Source organism: Schistocerca piceifrons, chromosome 6 (assembly GCF_021461385.2).
Source record: "Schistocerca piceifrons isolate TAMUIC-IGC-003096 chromosome 6, iqSchPice1.1, whole genome shotgun sequence".
Lineage (NCBI taxonomy): Eukaryota > Metazoa > Arthropoda > Insecta > Orthoptera > Acrididae > Schistocerca > Schistocerca piceifrons.
This window is the reverse complement of record NC_060143.1, coordinates 474,242,885-474,259,311: the sequence shown is the minus strand read 5'-3', so window position 1 is coordinate 474,259,311 and position 16,427 is coordinate 474,242,885. Positions and strand designations below refer to the sequence as shown.

Sequence of the window (16,427 nt, the reverse complement as noted above, 5' to 3'; positions counted from 1 at the left end):
TTCTAGGCGCTAGGGTCTGGAACCGCGCTATCGCTAAGGTCGCAGGTTCGAATCCTGCCTCGGGCATGGATGTGTGGGATGTCCTTCGGTTGGTTAGGTTGAAGTAGTTCTAAGTCTAGGGGACTGATGACCTCAGAAGTTATGTCTCATAGCGCTCAGAGCCATTTGAACCCTTCTTCTTAACACCTGAAAGAGACGTTCAGTAAAAATAAATACACGAAACATGAAATTAAGAGAGTTCTGCATGCGAAAGCGCCAGACCAACCAAAGGAAAAGCAAGAAGAAAGATGAGATTTCTTATACTTCCCCGGTGATTCGTAGTCATCTCGTAGAATCGGGTGTACTGCGGTGGTCCACGTCTTCTCAACACGATATTTCGACGTCGTAATTCTGCGTCTTTATCAGGAGTTTCTCGGGAAACACCTGACGATGAAACCGCCTTACGACGTCGAAATATCGTGTTGGGAAGACGCGGACCACCTTAGTACACCCGATTCTACGAGGTGACAGGAAAGTGACCTGCTTTTACGAAATATGAAATTCCTAGCGAGTGTGGTAAAAGGCATATAGGACCAACAAGATGCACTGTACAAGAACGATGCATCAAACACTAACAGTACATTCGCTTTCTACAACCCAACAATTCTGCAGTAGCTGAACATTTTATTTCCACTCGCCAATCCATGACTTGCCGGTTTGAAGATATTGGCCACAGCCTCATCGTATTGGGATCGAGGAAGCATTGAAAATACAATTCGCAGCAACCTGCTGAACCAGCTCAACAAATCACGCAAAACCCGTCATTTCATCTCTGCCCTTCTTAGAGGAATTATTGAGTTCTCACCGCCTGGCATTCTAACATATGCCACCCATTTCAGTAACCAAATGGTTCAAATGGCTCTGAGCACAATGGGACTTAACTTCTGAGGTCATCAGTACCCTAGAACTACTTAAACCTAACTAACCTAAGGACATCACACAACACCCAGTCATCACGAGGCAGAGAAAATCCTTGACCCCGCCGGGAATCGAACCCGGGAACGGGAAGCGAGAACGCTACCGCACGACCACAAGCTGCGGACCCATTTCAGTAATCAACCACATCATTCATTGGCACTGTCGATTTCACAACTCTGCGCTTGCTTTGTTTCATTCTTAGAAGACGAAGTGTTTTCTACTTTTAGATGCAGAATGTTTTATCTATGACCGACGCTCTTGTTACCAACTGTTATCTCTGACGCACATGCGTGTTCTCTACACTGCTATGTACAGTGGTTTAAGTTTTACCAGCGACTCACCTTGCAGATGCCTGAAGGTTATCAGCCGATATATCTTAATAAGAAAACACTATCCACGATGCACGCCCGATATATGACGGAATGTACTATAGTATTGATTGCCACATTCACATGTAAACTTCCAACGCAATCTGGAAATTCGCTGAAGTGGCGCGACCGATTTCCTTCCGTAATCAGAGTTTATGTTCCGTCTCTAATGACCTGGTTATCGACGGCACAGTAACTCTAGCTTTCATTTTTATTTTACTGCCCTCAATTACCAATTTATACTTCCTTGAAGTCTCAATATGTGGCCTGTCATCAATGGATTCTTCTTTTTATTGTAATAGCGTTTTAAATTTGTTTTTCCACAACTTGGTTCAAGAGCCGCCTCCTTGGTTATGCCATCTACCAATCTAATCTTCAGCATACTCTTGCAGCACCTCTACAACAGAGATACACTAAGCTTGCCCAGAGTATAGATCCTAATCCACAAACCCCGGACGGTAACGTGAATCCCCCCCCCCCCGCCCATCTCCCCTTGTACATGTGATAACTTATGTTCAAGTGTCCACCCGCTTAGCTGAGTGGTAATGTGTGTGCCTACGATGCAACGGGCCCGAGTTCGATTCCCGGCCGGGATGGACATTTTCTCCGCTCGCGGACAGGATGGTGGTGTCATCATCGACGTGCAAATCGCCCAATGTGGCGTCAGCTGAAGTAAGACTTACAACCCGACGGCCGAACTTCCCCGGACGGGGCCTCCCGGCCAAAAATACCACACCATCATTTCATTTCTGTTCAAGTTGATTACTACATCACTGCAATGCGTACGAAACGTACTGCCAGTGATGAGAAAGGAAGTTTCGAAATAGTTCAACAATCTCTTCTGCCCGTAAATCAGTAAGCCAGTTATAATTGAGCGTTTTTAGTATTTCATTTATTACTGCTTATTTCAATGGAGGAAAATTTCGACACTCCTTTTGAAACAGCAAATTAATGGAAAGTTAGACTCAGCGAGCTGTGAACACTGAGGTCGTGACACACCGAACACACTTTTTGAAGAGGATACGCGACCAGAACTTCACGTGGAATAAACGTTCGACTCTACCGATTTAGGTAAACTACGACAGAACTCTATTATAATGGCCTGACAGGAATTAGACTCCTTCCTAACACATTCCTTAATCGGAATCTACTAGTTTTGACAAAAGCCACTAGCACTTAAATGACAGTACTGAGAAATGCTGAAATTCCAAAGATGATGCTTCACTCCACTGCTGCTGTTTTCTTACGACCCGCTACCTAGTTTCTTATTGCTGAGTGTTCTTATTGCGCTGTTCGCCTCTTATTCCTTGCATCAGTCTTCAACGTGGCCTTAGAGCTCAAGATTCGTACGACGTTGACACTGTCCCACTAGACGGAGGTATGCAAGCGTTATCTTTTCATTTTGATGTATCTTTTTAATATACAAGGGGAATATATCCAAGATGTGAACTGAAGTTAGTGTTTGGCAGGATGCTGGACTGGGAGGGGAGGGGGGGGGGGGGAGAGGAGTCCGTGCAGCTTTGTTAGCTATAGTGCTGTGATAGTGTGATGGCTAGCATACCAGCCTACTAAACAAGGAGATCCACTTTCACGTCCTGGCCATGGCACAGAATTTAGTTCATTTCGACAGGTTCCACCGTTATCTTTTTAATATACTTACGATTTTTTTATGAGTAACAATTTGGTGAAAATTTACAAATGAATATTTGTATTTAAGAACAGAAAAAATAGGAAAGTTTTACGAGTCCTGTTACCGCTGGTACTCTAGAGTAACAGGCGCTTATGGCTAACTTTTTACGAAAATTGGTCTAAATTACAGTATGAAAATAGATACCAGATCCTAGCAGAAACTATCACTTGGTGAGGACTGACGTGACAGAGCTGTTACACAATTATTTCGTGGTATTGAACACATTGTCTGGCTGACAATCAACGCCGACTCACTCTGTTGTATCCCAACATACTTTTAGAGATAATTGTTTCTTATTTTGTGTTACGCTGTACAACTTCGACACAATAGGACGACTAATATTGCAAATTTGGACACCTGCCAAATATTTTCAGTTAGTAGTGTTAGCCTTGGAAGTATGACTTATTTGAATCCACGTCAGTCTGCATTTGTTCCTTTCACTACGCAGAAGATTTCTGCATATCGATATACGCTTAGCTACAATTGGGCTCCAGCTTTTTTTTGCATTCCGTCGGAGAGACAGAACGTCTGTGATAAAACTACTCATATATTGCTATGATGAATTCAGATAAAGTTTGGCACAGGCGAAGTACGTAGTTAAATGTCGAGAAACAGTAATGCCACGACATTCCTGAGCGATGTGAGCAGGATAGTACCCTGTACTGAATATACAGAGACGTACCTAAGCACGGGTACAATGCACCTGAAATGCGCGCGCATGTGCATGTGCGTGCGCACACGAGGGAGGGAGGGGCCTTCTACGCGTAGCAATGACGAGCACCTTCCATTTTCAGGACTTGTTTGCAACGGCTCCAAGGATAACGCCACCTCGCTCATACGGGGGTTACGTATCTGTTGCTCCGAAAACGTGGAAGCGAAATTAAATAACGCCAAAACGTGTGCGCATGCCTAAGACCTACAAATATTTCATACCAGGAATGCAAGGTGCCATTTCCGTCTTACGGCTATCGGGCTTGGCACAACCTGCCTCCCACCCACAGCAGAAAATGCTGTACAGTGATCAATGCCAAAATCTGTCACATCAGAAAGGGCACATTTCACCCGCCCTGCTTTCCATGGAGATTACTCGAACAACTCTGCCGATCATCCGTACAAGCAGCGCCGCTCGTCATATACATACGGACATTTCCTCCGGTGTTCCCATTCCCAACGTTTCCATAAAGACCGCGCAAGGCTTACTCAACAGCCTCCTGCTTTCGTAGACACGCGCTACGTATTATCTTTGTTGAAATTTCGTAACCTCCGCTGGTCACGTTACACACTGGGTATTGTTCTACCGAACACACTGGGTCGAGGAACGTCACTTGCATAATCAAGATGAACCTGTATCACTACCTGCATGAAGAACCAGGCAAGTACATATGGGAAACCATTACGCTGGCTATTGACTGTTTGTGATTTTATCAAAAAAAATCAAATGGCTCTGAGCACTATGGGAATTCTGAGGTCATCAGTCCCCTAGAAGTTAAAACTACTTAAACCTAACTAAACTAAGGACATCACACACATCCATGCCCGAGGCAGGATTCGAACCTGCGACCGTAGCGCCTAGAACCGCTCTGCCACCCCAGCCGGCGTGATTTATCACTTCACTGGTCTTAGTTGATAGTAAGCGAATCAGAAACTATTAATGACATGACAGAAGCCTTCTGCCATCACGGTTTCTGTGTTTAGTTCGTTCGTCCAGTTTCTAAGCCAGGCGTCGTAGCTCATTTTGTGTTACACGACATGCGCAGAGAACAGATAGCACAAATGTAACTGGAGATGCTTGTTCCCCACAACAAAAAAGCTGGGGTATTTTCCGGACGCGCCTCTGCTGTAACTCCTCTTAAGAAGTCAGCCCGTTAACGATGCTGCTGTAAATGATACGTCGCCATTTCATTGCCTATGCGTCAGTGTCAAGTTATTAATCCAAACAGCTTCACATTTGGCGTCATTATACACCGTGGACTCCGCTACACTATACGAGTCCCCGTCCCACAAGGGGAAAAAATAAATAAAATTTGGTCACCGGCAATCAGTATCTGGATTGCTAGCCACTACGCGATGAACGGAAGCTGTCACTAAAACAGCTGAACGACAGAGGTTTCACATTATGGAGCACAAACTCTTAATATTTGTGGCCACATTGTCCGTACTACAATTATTGAAGGAATTTTTTCTCTCTTTGCAGTTAAGAAACTTTCAAGCTTATACCACCAAACGCGTTCTGTTACACTCAAATAAAACATTAGTGACTTATGATAAAATATACTTACAGTCCGATTTTCTTCCTAGATCGAAAAACAGTTTGTTACGAAAGACGTTTGCTATATTCACGGTACTTTATGCCTGGTTTTCGGTCACATCCGGTAACGCACTGTAGATTCTAGCCGCCTCCTCCACCGCTTTGCATAACTATGCATTTCTTGATGTGAAACAACACAGAGCAGCACCACTTCAGTACGTGTCTTTCTGGCGACACGTCTCTTGTGTTTTGTGTAGTGTTACCAAATTCACCGCTAGTTTTCCCTTCTATCTAAAAGTGTTCTCCCTTCCTCTGCGATTCAGTACCGACTACAAACTTAAGAAAATGTTGCTTTTTAACATTCCTCTGCTGTAGTTCAAGCTTGATATAACGGGATCAGACCGTAGACTACCCGGCAGAACAGCCGTTTCCGGAATTCGAGGAGGCACTTCCGCCCCGGGTCGAATTCGCCCAGCGAATTAACGACGAGGACAGGAGTGCCGGTCAGCTTCGATGTAGTTTTTAGGCACTTCCGCTAACGTAAATACCTGGCACCTATACCCTACTCTGTTCCGGGGTTCGCAAACTTTTCGAAAACTTCCACACGCTTTGACATGGGATACTGGAGACGGACATCCCAGTTCCCAAAAGTTCTGAAGACAGATGCTGACTGTGGATATTGTATGAAGGACAGTCCCTTTGACTGTTCAGAGATGTCACTAAACCCGCCCAAAGATGTAAAAAACCATGCATGAGCAGCGCCTATTAGACGGAGGGAGTCTAACAGCCGATCAGTTCCAGTCACTCCGCAAGGAGTTCCAGACGGTCAATACCGAGATTCGATCGCTTCTGCATTGTTACTTTGTGCCAGGAAGGGCTCTCAACAAGGGAAGTGTCCAGGCGTCTCTGAGTGAACCAAAGCGATGTTATTCGGAGATGGAGGAGATACAGAGAGACAGGAACGGTCGATGACATGCCTCGCTAAGGCCGCCCAAGGGCTACTACTGCAGTGGGTGACCGCTACCTACGGATTATGGCTCGGAGGAATCCTGACATCAACGCCACCATGTTGAATAATGCTTTTGGTGCAGCCACAGGACGAGGTGTTACCACTCAAACTGTGCGCATTAGGCTGCATGACGCGAAACTTGACTCCCGACGTCCATGGCGAGGTCGATATTTGCAAACACGACGCAATGAAGTGCGGTACAGACGGGCCTAACAACATTCCGAATGGACCACTCAGGATTGGTATCACGTTCTCTTCGCTGATGAGTGTCTCATATGCCTTCAACCAGACAATCGTCGGAGAAGTGTTTGGAGGCAACACGGTAAGGCTGAACGCCTTCGACACACTGTCCAGCGAGTGACGGAAGGTGGAGGTTCACAGATGTTCTGGGGTGGCATTATGCGGGGCCGACGTACGCCGCCGGTGGTCATGGAAGGAGCTGTAACGGCTGTACGATACGTGAATGCCATCCTCCGACCGATAGTGCAACCATACCGGCAGCATATTGGTGCGGCATTCGTCGTCATGGACGACAATTCGCGCCCCCCATCGTGCACATCTTGTGAATGACTTCCTTCAGGATAACGACATCGCTCGACTAGAGTGGCCAGCATGTTCTCCAGACAAACTATCGAACATGCCTGGAATAGATTGGAAAGGGCTGTTTTATGGACGTGACCCACCAACTACTGAGGGATCTACGCCGAATCGCCGTTGAGGAGTAGGACAATCTGGCCCAACAGTGCCTTGATGAACTTGTGGATGGTATGCCACGACCAATACAGGCATGCATCAATCTTACATCATCACTAACATTGCTAAATCCACATTAAAATCCCAACCATGTGAAAACCGCGCTAAGGCCACAAAGAGGAAGAAATCGGACTTAAGATTAAATGAATCCAACAGGCGAGGAAGGAGTCAGTCGCAGTCTCTTCTGATCAAGTATTCCACACTATCAGTGAATCTGATGCACTTTCACGAAGAATCGGTAATAAAAAGGTGGTCTTGGTTGGAGAGCCTGAGGAGGAATTTGTTGAGCGAAGCAGACTCTTCGCTCCACCTTTCTCCCTCTCTTCTTAAGGAGATTTTGGGTTACAAATTCAAGTCTTCACACACAATTTAGTTCGCGGAGAGGCAGCTAAGTAATACGCATTGCCGAGAAAAAACAAAGACTATCAATTTTTACCGGACATGAGGTGGCTGATGCACTGCATTTTGGTCCTTCAGCCATAGAAGTAAGGAGTGTATGGTTCAGTTACCAGCTAACAACGGAGAACGTAGTGTGCGTACTGCTGTCGGCTGTTAGAAACAAATTAATACGGCCTGCTTAGTATCTTGGTACCAAACGCCGCTCGACCTACGCAAGAAGCTGAAACGGAGGAAGCAAGCTGTCATAACGGAGTTGGAGCTCAAAGTGGATGACCGTCGATACCATGTAAGACGAAAAAGTGTTATCTTACGGTGTGATAGATTAATTTTATTCCTTTTTAACCATCTTGCGCAAGTTACGTAACTCTGCTAGATGGTGGGAGCACGTTATCTCCAAACTCCGTCGTCAGACACTAAAGGCAAAGCCTGCCCGGTCCCTTGCCATTTTTACCATTTGGAGGTAGATGCTGCAGTTCATTCCACTAATAACGCGCCAGGTATAGTAATTATCAGCATTACTGTACACTGTGCTTGAAGCTGACAACACAAAAACGGCAATAAGGCTTGTAGTCCAAAGGGAAAAGACGCGAGAAAAGGGCGTTGAAATACCGTATGTGCGACGCGACAGGACACAGGAGAAGACCCGCACGGGTAGCAGGCGATAACACTGCATGTGTCAGCGAAGCCTGTATCCAGTTGACGCTGCTATACGCTAGGCTAACTGCGGAAAAAAATCTCTCACCTGGAGTGCCTCTACACTGCGAGAGGTAGTCGAAGTTTCCATTATCGCCTAGAAAAAAAATGTTATTTAATTACTTTTTCTCTTTGTTGGTATGTACTTATCTGTAGTCCAGGTACTTATGAAACCGTCGCGTTGCTAGCAGCCAAAATAAATCCCATCTCTACTTTATCAATAAACCGCACTATTTTGTTTTGCTTCCACTCGCGGTGTGCTGCTATACTGTGGAGAGGATTTCACTGTATACGAGGACTACAGGTATGTACCTCCAAAACAAAAACATTACGTTGATTTATGTTTTCGACGTGACAGTTAAAACTTTATGGCAATCTCCTAAAGTCCGCCACCGGCTGCTGTATTTCTCTTACTATAAATCCCGTTTGCGTTGCATAGTTTTTTAATTCCGAGAAGATAGAAGGCACCGTACGGTCGCAGGTTCGAATCCTGCCTCGGGCATGGATGTGTGTGATCTTAGGTTAGTTAGGTTTAAGTAGTTCTAAGTTCTAGGGGACTGATGACCTCAGAAGTTAAGTCCCATAGTGCTCAGAGCCATAGAAGGCACCGTGTGTCCATGTATGCTACGGTTAGGTGCTTACTGCACCGACGCGGTTATCTATACGTACCACAAAACTGTTACAAGTCTTGTGGCGCAAGATTAACAAACCCAGACGTTCGCTCGCTAACGTCACATAATCTTCGAAGATTTCCTTGTACCCTTGGCGGGACTTCCCACTGCATTAGTATTGGGATTATTCTAAGAGCTTTCGAAATGTTTTACGCCACTGAGTCACTTTAACTAAGTTGTTCAGCAGCGGAAAATACTTCGCGTTTAGCGGCTCAGATTATCCTCCTCTTGCCTATTCTTTCCTTTAACGGTAGATCCAAGTCTCAGCCGGATTCTTTGTCGTCCTTGAGACAGTTCCTTTGGAAGTGTGCGTTGCATTCGGCTTAGTGGCAATTAAATTTCGACTGTGGTGCAGTGCTAAGTCAACGTGGAAATGAGTTGCTCCTCTTTCGCTATCTACGATGTAATTCATCCGTTACGCACCATTTTGTCACTTCTAGACCGCAACAGTGAACTGCCGGCAGTGTTACCACGTCGTCCGGACACGCGCTGCGTCTTCGGCTTAGAAGACTGGTACAGATACCTGTTTCATTACATCTCCTAAGTAGCTTAGACATCGCTGCTAGGGCCATTGTACCTTGTACGGTTTCCTGCCTGCGGCGTGAAGTAAATGGCCTTGGAACGGCCGTGAAGTGAGCCGAGTCCTCGGTACGCCTTTCATTAAATACAACATTTATCCGCTAGTTAATAAAGATTTGGTGCAATGATGCATCAAGGTACTGACCACAAATCATTTAACTGAAGAGCCACATTTAAGAACAGTAAAGCCCTGCTGAAAAATTTTAGATGATGAACACTAACCACCACCACCACCACCAACCCCCATCTTCCTCATAGTACGTTACTATTTTAGTCTGGGACCTAATGGTCCACGAATTAAAGCTGTCAAGTGTGTGAATTTACGTCTTTCAGCCGAATGTGAAGGATTTCTACGGACAAGATTTGCGAGATAATACCTACAGTTTTAAATTTGGTACAATATCTCATTTGATGACGTTTCCATGTATATTAGATGGCTGCGTTGCTATTTGAAACCGTTTGACGACTATTTGTGTCGGAAAAATGCCCTATAAATGACTTTGGTACCGGCTTAAGCCCTAAACTAGTAACAGTAATGCAGAAGAAAACTGTCACAAATAAGGAAATAGTTGCGTTCCTGATGACCAAGTTAGAGGGCCATTAAAAGTCGTCTGTAGCTTACAAAGCTTTGCGGTCGTTAGTCTCCACATCGTTACCGGTCAGAACATTATGACCATCATCTAATAGCCACGTTTTTAAAGGAAAACGTGAAACTGCTGTGGCGTGTTGGGAAAGTAAAAGATGGAGCTGCCGCTAAGCTTTATTCACGATTCGTGGGCATCGCCAACTACTCTTTAAACTCCTCAAAGCAAGAATATTCTTGCTTTTGGCGTGGATAGCAGTCCTATTCGAAATGCCATTTTCTTGTCTCCATCTATACTCTGGAAGCCACCTTGCTGTCAGTGGCAGATGGTGCTTCTGATACTACTGTTACACCTCTCTCCCCCCCCCCCTCCCCCCATCCACGTCGACCACCGTTTTTTACTAGATACGTTTGCTAATGGTACTTGCGAAGAACGACTGTGTACAACCTCCCTACGAACTTCAATTTCTGATTTTCTCGTTGTGGACATTCTGGAAGATGTAAGGTAAAGGGTGCTAATATAGCCTCCCTAGGAATTTCCGGTTTCCACAGTAGGTAAGAAATGTTTAATTGTGCGTTCATACGTGACCTCAGTCCACAGTTTAGTTGAGAGAGTTTACGAGGGATGAGCAATGAGGTTAGCTAGTGTAGCAGTCAAATTAACAGCCTGCTATTCATCGCGAGAGCATTAGTTTGTATTCAAATATTGGGCTTTATTTCAGTCGTGAGTTTTAGTTTATGGCGTGTAATCGCTATTATCAACAGGATGGCCTCTGTTGCTTTAGCGGTCATTGTAATAAATCTGGGGATGTCAATTTCGTCCCCCCTGCAGTTCCTATTTTTGTCCCGAGAACGAAATTTGGAACTTTTATTAAAAATTCTTTTTATTTGCTATTTACAGGTAGTATTTCATTTTTACCACCTGACAGAGGCAAGCAGGGAAAAATGGATTCGTTGCACAAAATGCTTGGCTTGTTATCACGTAACACGCTCTTCCTGTATCCAGACACACAGATTCATATATGACATGTTTAGAAGGCTGGAAATAACTTGAAAACAGAGTTCATTCATGGCCCTCAAGTGATTTATAACAGATAATGTATTTGGCAATGTTATAATAAAAAAAACATTTAAGTTAACTGTATTTTTGAGAATTTTTATGGGGGACCAAGCTGCGAACACTTTTTCCATTTCTGTTTTGCAGCGTTTTAGTATCTTATAACAATTTAGTTGTATGTTGCCTACATATGGAGAATAAATACTGAAAACACACACACAAAAAAAAACACACACACACAAAAAAAAACACACACACACAAAAAAAACACACACACACAAAAAAAAACACACACAAAAAAAAACACACACACACACACACACACACAAAAACACACACACACACACACAAAAACACACACACACACACACAAAAACACACACACACACACACAAAAAAAAACCACACACACACACACACAAAAAAAAACACACACACACACACACACAAAAAAAACACACACACACACACACACAAAAAAAACACACACACACACACACACAAAAAAAACACACACACACACACACACAAAAAAAAAACACACACACACACACACACACACACACACACACACACACACACACAAAAAACCACACACACACACAAAAAAAAACCACACACACACACACACAAAAAAAAACCACACACACACACACACAAAAAAAAACCACACACACACACACACAAAAAAAAACCACACACACACACACACAAAAAAAAACCACACACACACACACACAAAAAAAAACCACACACACACACACACAAAAAAAAACCACACACACACACACACAAAAAAAAACCACACACACACACACACAAAAAAAAACCACACACACACACACAAAAAACCACACACACACACACAAAAAACCACACACACACACACAAAAAACCACACACACACACACAAAAAACCACACACACACACACAAAAAACCACACACACACACACAAAAAACACACACACACAAAAAAAACACACACACACAAAAAAAACACACACACACAAAAAAAACACGCACACACAAAAAAAACACGCACACACAAAAAAAACACGCACACACAAAAAAAACACGCACACACAAAAAAAACACGCACACACAAAAAAAACACACACACACAAAAAAAACACACACACACAAAAAAAACACACACACACAAAAAAAACACACACACACAAAAAAAACACACACACACAAAAAAAACACACACACACAAAAAAAACACACACACACAAAAAAAACACACACACACAAAAAAAACACACACACAAAAAAAACACACACACACAAAAAAAACACACACACACAAAAAAAACACACACACACAAAAAAAACACACACACACAAAAAAAACACACACACACAAAAAAAACACACACACACAAAAAAAACACACACACACAAAAAAAACACACACACACACAAAAAAACACACACACACACAAAAAAACACACACACACACAAAAAAACACACACACACAAAAAAAACACACACACACAAAAAAACACACACACACAAAAAAAACACACACACACAAAAAAAACACACACACACAAAAAAAACACACACACACAAAAAAAACACACACACACAAAAAAAACACACACACACAAAAAAAACACACACACACAAAAAAACACACACACACAAAAAAACACACACACACAAAAAAACACACACACACAAAAAAAACACACACACACAAAAAAAACACACACACACAAAAAAAACACACACACACAAAAAAAACACACACACACAAAAAAAACACACACACACAAAAAAAACACACACACACAAAAAAACACACACACACAAAAAAAACACACACACACAAAAAAAACACACACACAAAAAAAACACACACACACACAAAAAACACACACACACAAAAAAAACACACACACACAAAAAAAACACACACACACAAAAAAAACACACACACACAAAAAAAACACACACACACAAAAAAAACACACACACACAAAAAAAACACACACACACAAAAAAACACACACACACAAAAAAAACACACACACAAAAAAAACACACACACACAAAAAAAACACACACACACAAAAAAAACACACACACACAAAAAAACACACACACACAAAAAAAACACACACACAAAAAAAAACACACACACACAAAAAAAACACACACACACAAAAAAACACACACACACAAAAAAAACACACACACAAAAAAAACACACACACACAAAAAAAACACACACACACAAAAAAACACACACACACAAAAAAACACACACACACAAAAACACACACACACAAAAACACACACACAAAAAAACACACACACAAAAAAACACACACACAAAAAAACACACACACAAAAAAACACACACACAAAAAAACACACACACAAAAAAACACACACACAAAAAAACACACACACAAAACACACACACAAAAAAACACACACAAAAAAAAACACACACACAAAAAAACACACACACAAAAAAACACACACACACAAAAACACACACACACAAAAACACACACACACAAAAACACACACACACAAAAACACACACACAAAAACACACACACAAAAACACACACACAAAAACACACACACAAAAACACACACACAAAAACACACACACAAAAACACACACACAAAAACACACACACAAAAACACACACACAAAAACACACACACAAAAACACACACACAAAAACACACACACACACACACAATTTACCGCCTTTTACACATCCTAACCTAAATAGTTGACAAAATTTGGGCCCCTTACCTTATATGGAAGCGATATATTGACAAACTCGTCTTGGAAACTGCCCTCTCAAAAAGTCGAGAGTAAACTTCTTCGTGAAGGACAACACCACTATTGTAGCTTCCACCACTGCAATCTGTTAACCATTTCTGTAACGCTCTTACGCCAATTAAACAGTTCTGTTACGAAATGGGTCACTCTTTCTTGGATCTGCTGTATTTTTTATTAATCCAACGAAATAAGGGCCAGAGACTTAACATTACTCTAGCATCAGTCTAAGACTTTTGTAAACCACCTGTTTCGGGGCTTAATAGCATTTCCGTAAGATTCTTAGCTGCGATCAGCTTTCCCAACAATTTGTTTGATGTAGTCGCAGCACTTTCGGTAGAGTGCGCGCAAAGTAAGTGGCTAGTACATGTGCAGTCGACATGGCACGCATGGGGAAACCTGTAGTGGTAGGAGGTTACGGACAGGTGCTGTAGCAGAAACGCTGGGCGCTGGAGGGGAAATGCTTCAACACTGAAGTCTGCACTTACATTTTTTGTAAATATGAAATGGAGCCCCTCACCGCCCACATTGGCATGGTGACCATTCAAAAATATCTGTCACCTCTTCTTTCGTTAGTATCTAAAAATGAATTCCTCTGAAAATAGAATAAAAGCAGTGATTCACTCTCTCTAGGATTGTTTATCATTTGTAACTTACAGAGAAGCGTCAAAAGTGGCAAATTTTAAGTAAAACCACACGTTTCTCTCGCTGCCATGTTAGAATTTGCTTCTTTTGTCAAAACACGAGAGAGTTTATATAGTGTCGCCTCAGTGACAGCTTGTGCACTGTGGAGACGCAACTGCGAGAGAATTCTGAAACAGTGATTTATTAAGTTTACAAAGTAAGGAACAGAAGAAAAGTAAGGTCATTAGCTTACAAAAAGTGACATCCTCTGTACAAAAATGAACTTTTAATGTCTTAACTTGTGTTGTTCCAAAGCCCATAGCATTTCTTATTTCACCAGCTACCGATGGTCCTCAAGACGTTAGGTAATGAAGTTTTGCATAACAGCTATATGGAAAAAATACTCTCCTCTTTGTGTGCTATCATGCCAGAATTCCATTTCGATATATCACGCCGTTTATTGAATGAGGAATGTTGTGGATTTTTAACTCTGGCTTCATCACGTAAATTAGTGTGCTACCTTCAGATCCGTTTTCCTCGAGATTGGTGACAGAAACCTCCATACCAGCCTGAAGAAAAATTCGATATGTCAGCTGGATTTCATATGCAGCAAAGTATTACGTAATATGCACCAAACCTAAAATCATAGCGATCCCTACCTTTCATGGCAAACTTTTTCGAATTTCGTGACACGTCTTTCGTACATGCAAATACCTCAGTAACTATAACCATTAATAAAATGGCATATCTTCGTGAACCTGACATATGAAGCTGTAAGTAAAGCGAAAATGATTTTTTTTTACCGAATAGTTTCTGTAAAATCGTTTTTCGGTTCTGCCATCGGTGACGGGCTGAAATGTCACAATGTTGGCCTCTCCTTCCGAACAAATGTGTTAACTCGGCGACCGCTTTGGACCGCCATCGTATCCCGCGCGTACTCTAGCTCCGGATGCTTACTCTTATGTGTTTCACAGCAATTCCTGTTTGTACTGGTGTGTTGCCAATAGAGTAGTCTAACCTTGGTCGATCTCTATTTATACGAAATACGTTACTTTTATTTACGCCCGTGGTCAACTTCCAGTCCCTGCATCGCTCTTCTATCATTTGCAAGTGTTCCCGCATTTTGCTACAGTTTCCTGACATCGCATCCCCGCACTCACAAAGGCATCGTCTGTATATAGTCCCAAACGGTCGCCAACGCTACGCACTACATTTGTAATACAACTTACAGACAGTGACGACACTACAATACTTTCCTAGGGTACTCCCGAAATTACCTTCACGTTCGTCGATTTCGTTCTGTTAAGAATGGCGTGTCGAGTTCTGTCAGCAATGAAAGTCTGAAGTCAATCACAATCTCATCAGATACAAGGCAACCTCGTAGTTTGTTCACTACACGACAGTACAGAACTACTCTTATATCGAATGCCTTCCGGAACTCAAGGAACACGGTGTCGAGTTGATCGATCGCCTTGTCTACGGCACTCTGGATATTGCCGACAGTGACAGTGAGATGACTTTCGCCAAAATCGCTGTTCGTAAAAATCTACGTTGGTTTTTGCAGATAAGATTTTGTATCTCCGAAAACTTCACAATGGTTGAATACAGAACATGTCCACAACTCTACAACAAACTGACGTCAATGATAGAAACCTGCAACTATGTTCCTCCGTCCTGACAACTCTTCTTGAAAACTGGAATCCATCTTAGATGAGGCTGGTCAGGGATGATATTTACCTTGTTCTCATCTTTGATGGCGTCTACTGTTACAATCGCGTGTGTGAGATGTTCACTACAACGTAACATCATCTACACCAACCTATTGTCTCGTTGCACACGAGACAAACAGCGATTCTCTTTGAAGAGTCCGTACTCAGACACGACCAATGACAAGTGCTTCATTCTACTAGTTTCCAGTGCATCACAGTCTAATCACTGTTATCCTGTGCCGTCTACAATCTGAATGTATTTCATTTGCGT

At 42.6% G+C, this 16,427-nt stretch overlaps 2 protein-coding genes across 4 annotated transcripts in view; one reads left to right on the top strand and one right to left on the bottom strand.

Moving 5' to 3' along the window:
* Positions 1-16,427, top strand: part of LOC124802406 (serine palmitoyltransferase 2) — a 420,470-nt gene that overhangs the window by 262,093 nt on the left and 141,950 nt on the right. The gene's annotated exons all lie outside the window — the stretch shown is intronic.
* Positions 1-16,427, bottom strand: part of LOC124802404 (reticulon-4-like) — a 377,134-nt gene that overhangs the window by 307,326 nt on the left and 53,381 nt on the right. The window lies entirely within an intron of this gene.